General features: G+C 28.6%; 1 pseudogene across 1 annotated transcript; it reads left to right on the forward strand.

The window, feature by feature from the left end:
- The first annotated feature begins 3,415 nt into the window (after positions 1–3,415).
- On the forward strand, positions 3,416–5,999 carry LOC149877640 (uncharacterized; annotated as a pseudogene). Its single transcript, XR_016447815.1, has 3 exons — positions 3,416–3,667; positions 3,823–3,998; positions 4,680–5,999. The product of XR_016447815.1 is annotated as an uncharacterized LOC149877640 (transcript).

The raw sequence follows: 5,999 nt of genomic DNA on the forward strand, positions 1-5,999 counted from the left end.
TAGGATACATCAAAAAAGTAACCTTACAGTGATAAGGAGATAATTCCATTATTCTTAGTCAATTAGTTGATTAACTTATTAAAGACTCAAAAGTTTCAAAGATGTGTAAAAACACTTTTAAATTGTCTTAAAGACTAATAGAGCAACATTTAAATTTTTTTTATGCATATAACTAGTATAAAAGTGATTTTATTTGATTGTTAATAGAAAAATAAATGTTAATAGAAAAAAGCTAAACTCCATTTTAATATTGAGTTTTTGATCCATGTATATATATTTTTTGGTAAGGGACCCCAAATGCCACACAGAAACACTTCTTTGGTTAAGGTTAAATATTTTAGCAACTGTCTTTTTCATTTAGTTTCTTTTGATTTTTTTGTAGAAGTATGACTTAAATCTTTATAAAACACTAATTTGTAAACTTAAATTGAAAATTTCAATTATTTATGGACTATAATGTCAAAATGTTAAAAAGTGGAAAAAAAAAAAAAAATTCTATTGTTTTTAGTGTAATTTTCAAAACTTTATGCTAATTTGGTTATTTTTAACAGTTTCTTTTCAAAAAAATATCTTAGCAAATAAAAAAATCTATTTTGCTGCTTGATAAGGCTTGATCTATGATTTACAGGTTAATCTGAGCGTGTGGCTTTTGGAGTCCATTAGTTTTTCTGTCCCGTCTACCCGTAAAATACCCGTGCTGTATATTTTAGTATGTTGCAATATTTAAAAATTAGATTAAAAAATAAATTTATGACGGGTGTATTTTGGGTGTAAACTTGTCTTTTCATCAAACCTTTACCTGTACTGTTTTAACAACCAGTACTGTACGATTTCAAAGACGTACTTTTTAAAAATGAAAATATTAACCCATCCAACAACAAGTCGTCTTAAAGACAAATTAAAGATGTCTTGAAATTGGTCTTAAAGATGTCTTCAATTGGTCTCAAATGAAACACAGTAAGTAGTCTTAACTAAAACGTCTTAAAGCTGCCTTATTTAACATGTATTAAAGACGGCTTAAACTGGTCTTAAACGAAACACAGTAGGTCGTCTTATTTCAAACGTCTTAAAGTTGCGTAATTTAACACTTAGTAATGACGGTTTAAAAAGACGAGTATTAGGGTGATTCATATTTAACGAATTTTCAAAAATCAAGTTGTTCCTACCTGGAATAGTTGACCACCAATATAAAAAAAAATTTTAAGCCCAAAAACTTTTAGTTCACGTGACTTTAGAGGTCCCCGCCAGTCAAATTTGTGTATAAAAACTCGGGTGTATCGAAAAACTACTTCTTTTGAATTTGAAATCGTAATAAAGCGGAAAACGTGCATAATGCTATAAAGTGATTGTGCCAAACTTTTTTGTATGTTTTTTATGTCTTCAGTTCGCGTTAGGGTTATATTTTTCTTACAAAAACGCGTTTTCTGACCTTTTTTATAAAATAAAAATAAGAAATTCTATGCATATACTAGAGTTGTATTAGAGTTTAAATATTACACAATGATCAGGTTAGAAATGGTTACAACTTTCAAGAAAATATTTTAATGTCTTCAGTTGCCGCTAGAGGGCTGAGTTTTTAAGAAAAAACACTGTTTAATGAGCTTCTGGCGAACAAGCTCTGCAGTCTGCAGTTTAATGGACAATTAAAGTTATGCGGAAAATATTTTTTAAAAATGTTTAAAGTTTAGCTGTAATAAAGTTCAACTATCTGATCTATTTGGATCTGTCTCAAACTGTCTTTTTGTGTTGAATAAAGGAAATATTTTTTGCTATTACCTTTAAGTCTTGCTCGAATGAAGCCGTTTCTTTTAGCCAAACCGCAAACTTAATCTGAAGCTTCGGTTACAAGTTTGATGCATCTCTATACTTCTTGAGTATGGTATTGGAAAATGCTCCACATCTGGAAGATAAACATTTGTTAACATTTCAATTAGATTTTCATCTGAAATTAGATTGGTAATCGGAGGTTCATTTAGTTTACATTTTTTCCAATCATATAGATCTACGTAGCCTTTTGCTTCAAAATTGATTTCTGTTATAGAGAACTTTCGGACTCAGCTTGTTTTCATCGATCTTGCTTTCATTATCAGGGGCCAATGCTATAAACATAAAAAACGAAGTTTTTTCCGTAAAACACGAAGTTTTTTACCGTAAAAAGCGAAGAAAAAAAAAGTCAATTCCTATAAACATTCAAAAAACACCGTTTTTAAGATAAAAACTTCGCTATTAAATCCAATGCTATAAACGAACAAGGGAATCGCCTTTTCAGATAAAAAATGCGTTTTTTCGAAAAAAAACTTCAGATAGATTTTTGATCTCAATTTTAGATATTTTCTTCGTGATTTTTGGCGGTTAGGGTTATTTGAACGTTAGCGCTTCAAAGTCATTGAACATTTTTTGTTTGTGTTTTTATGTAGATATTTTATAGATAAAACTTAAAAGGATTTTGGTAACTTCATAATAAACTAATTACTTAAAATCTGCATTTAATCGATTATTCAGTTCCTTGTTGTGCTTTGTTAACAATGCATGCATGAATTTAAAATTCCATACTTATTTATGAAGGTTTTCGATAGTAATTTTGGTTAAACAAATTTTTCATAGTGTTTGACTAAAGAAAAGTATAAATAGTCGATAAATATGCCATATAATACACAAATACACAACAAAATAAAATGCTGTCTAAAGAACTTAAAATGTTACTAGCAATAAAGATCAGAGAAAACAAAATTAGCAAACTATTTAAATAAAAATATGTATTGCTACATTATATTTTATATATATGTATATATATGTATATATATGTATATATATATATACATATATATATATATATATACATATATATATATATTTATATATATGTATATATATATATATACATATATATATATATATATATATATATATATATATATATATATATATATATATATATTATATATATGTATATATATATATATATGTATATGTATATATATACATATATATATACATTAATTATGTATTTTAAAGTAAGTCGAGTCTCAACAATATGCATACATACGCTTAGATTCTTAGAGAACCTTTTCTCCATAAAATAAATATAGTGGGAGTTTCTCTATTACAATATACTCTTCTTTTTATATGTATTTTTATATGATTTATTGTCATTGCGTCAGCTGAGAACCAAGAGGCTGTATTTCCACATTTTGTAATGGGATGGGGTGTGTGTCCACCAAAAAATCTAGTCAAAAAATGATAAGCATTTAGGAACTATTTAAACAGTTAGTTGGAAATTTTAACAGGAAGTCTTCACAAATTAAAATTTAAAACTCGATTTTCTCAGAAACACAAAAATTGGAGATACGACCTCTTGGTTCTCAGCTGACGATTTTTTGTAATTCATAATTGCAAATATAGTTTAATATAGTAATTTGACTTAGGATGTAAAGTGTCCATTTGTGATTTTCATCGAGAACAAGCTTGGGAACGATGGCTGTCTAAAACTACTAATGGCTGTAGCAATATAAAATATGACGTTAAAGTTAAGCTTCGTGAAATTGCACATGCTAAAACAATAGATGATTGCAAAAAAGCTATTCAGAACTTAGAGGAATCACTAGAATGGCGAAATAACCCAAAACTTGTAGAATATTTGAAAAGCACTTGGTTATGTATTCAAAAGGTTGTTTCTATATAATTAAAACAAAAAATTTTATACTCTCATAAAAGTTGATATGTTTTTATTGAAAAAAGTTTTATCTTAATTTTTGAGTATAGCTTTGCCTTCATTTAGTACTTATATTACTGAAGTGTTTATAAACTTTAGTTCACTTTTAGAGATGGGTATTTGCTTATAGGCTAGATCGAATTTTGCTGAATGTCAACACCAATAATGGAACTGAAAGGCAGAACCAATCTTTCAAATACAGTTTTTTGGAAAAACGAAAGAATTCTTCACTAACATCCATGCTCAGCATTTGCATAGAAGAATTTCTTCTGCACAAATTTGATAAGTTAGTTGATACATTTACTAAAACTGCTTCTTTTTTTGGTTTCATAAATGTCCTTTATAGATAATTAAGAACACTCTTTTTATTCTAACTTCACTAGTTCTTTTGATAGTTATCAATTATTTTATGATTTTCTTTATCTTTAAAAGTATTTAAAACTCATTTCATTCCAGATTTGTAAATTGAACAAACAAAAAAATCTTTAAATTTTTGAAACTTATGAATAAGACATAGTCATAACTTTCTAGCAATATAAGATTAGTTCATTAGTGAACTTAAATTTAGTAACTGAGATAAATTTATTTAGATGTTCATCGCTTCAACTACATAATTTTTCTATTCATAATTTTTTAAGTCTAGTTACACTTAAGCAGTAATATTGTCATACATACTACAAAATTTAAAACCATTATGGCAAGTAGAATCCAACTTAGGTTTTGTATTTTTGTCTAGTTACCAGGTAAATGAAACTTTAAAAACAAGTAAATTTAAAAAAAAAAATCTGAAGGTTTCCTAAATTCCACTGTTAAAAGAATTTGTCTTCCTTTTTTTTAGTTATTGTGATGAATTTTTAAAAGATTGAAATTTTTTGTTGAAAAATTTTGAAAATTTTTGTTGAAATTTTTTGTTGAAAATTTTTGAAAGTTTTGAATTATTGAAAGAATTTCTCTTCCTTTTTTTTAGTTATTGTGATGAAAATAGAAAAGCACATTCCTCATATAGGAAATACCATGACAAAATTCCAGCCTATTTGATTAATCGGCCACCATCTTTAGTTAAGCATTGTATGAAGTTGATAGATAAATTACAAGGTGTGGATTTGCGTGGCATTAGTGCCGTGACAGACAAGCTGTAAAATGTTGCTTCTTTTAATTCGAACAGAGAAATATACCAATGTTACCTTGGGGATTCAGAACACTTGCCGACTTGTTCATGTCCTAATTGGTTTCGTAGCTTCTATCCTTGTAAGCATTTCTTTGCCATTTTTATTAAAGAAAATCTCACATGGTCTGCATTTGGCACCTCATATGCAAACTCTCCTTATTTCAAGCTGGATTTATTTTCACAGGAAATAAGTTCAGCACAATCCAATGAAATTTTCTTACAAAATATTGATTTCGAACATACAGCACATTTCCAACATACAGCATCACTAGCTAAATCGCCTTTATCTCCGCTTACTAAAGAGGATGTAATGGAATTAAAAAGTATTCATTGCACACAAGTAAATAATAGTCATGGTCTGATAGCTGAGGACCATACATCTGCAACTTGTCGTGAGATTTTAAGTGAAATTAGGCAAATGAGTTATTTATGTCAATCACAACAAGCCATTGATAATTTGTTTGAAGGGTTACGTTAACTTAAAAAAAATTTAGCTGACAGTCTTCCAGCAGAAAAAGGAATTCTGCTGCACCCAGAGCTTCAACCTGATACTTGGAGTAAGTCGCTAACAAATTCACCAAAACTTTGCCATATTCCTAAGCGATGCAAAAGAAAATTGACTAAAAGATTTGGTAATAAATATGACATATGTAAGGCAGCCACAGATATCAGTGTAATGCCTGAAAAAAATCATAAAGATACCCTGACGGTTTCTGAGGTCACAAATAATTTGATTGATTTTGACAATTGTGACACATTTACTGTTTCTAATGACGCAATTGAAAAAAACCATCTTTCAACCGATGATAGCAATCACTCGTATGACGCTAACATAATTGAAGATGAAAAACAACTTGAAAAGATTTTTAGACGCATTCAAAGTCTTAAATCTTTATTGATTGGTAGTAGAGAACAGTATGACATTTCTAATGGGCAGATGCTAAATGATAAGGTGATTCATTTTTGTCAGCGACTAATGTCGCTTCTATTAAATATTGATGTTGGTCTGCAAGATCCTATTAAAGGACAAGTCTTATCTTTCCATATCTACACCAGCACACCATTTGTCCAAATTCTTCATGATGAAAATCTTCACTGGATATGTGTGACCACATATGA

This window comes from Hydra viridissima, unplaced genomic scaffold (genome assembly GCF_058129835.1).
Source record: "Hydra viridissima isolate aposymbiotic clone 2 unplaced genomic scaffold, HvirCarnegie_v1 scaffold_16, whole genome shotgun sequence".
NCBI lineage: Eukaryota > Metazoa > Cnidaria > Hydrozoa > Anthoathecata > Hydridae > Hydra > Hydra viridissima.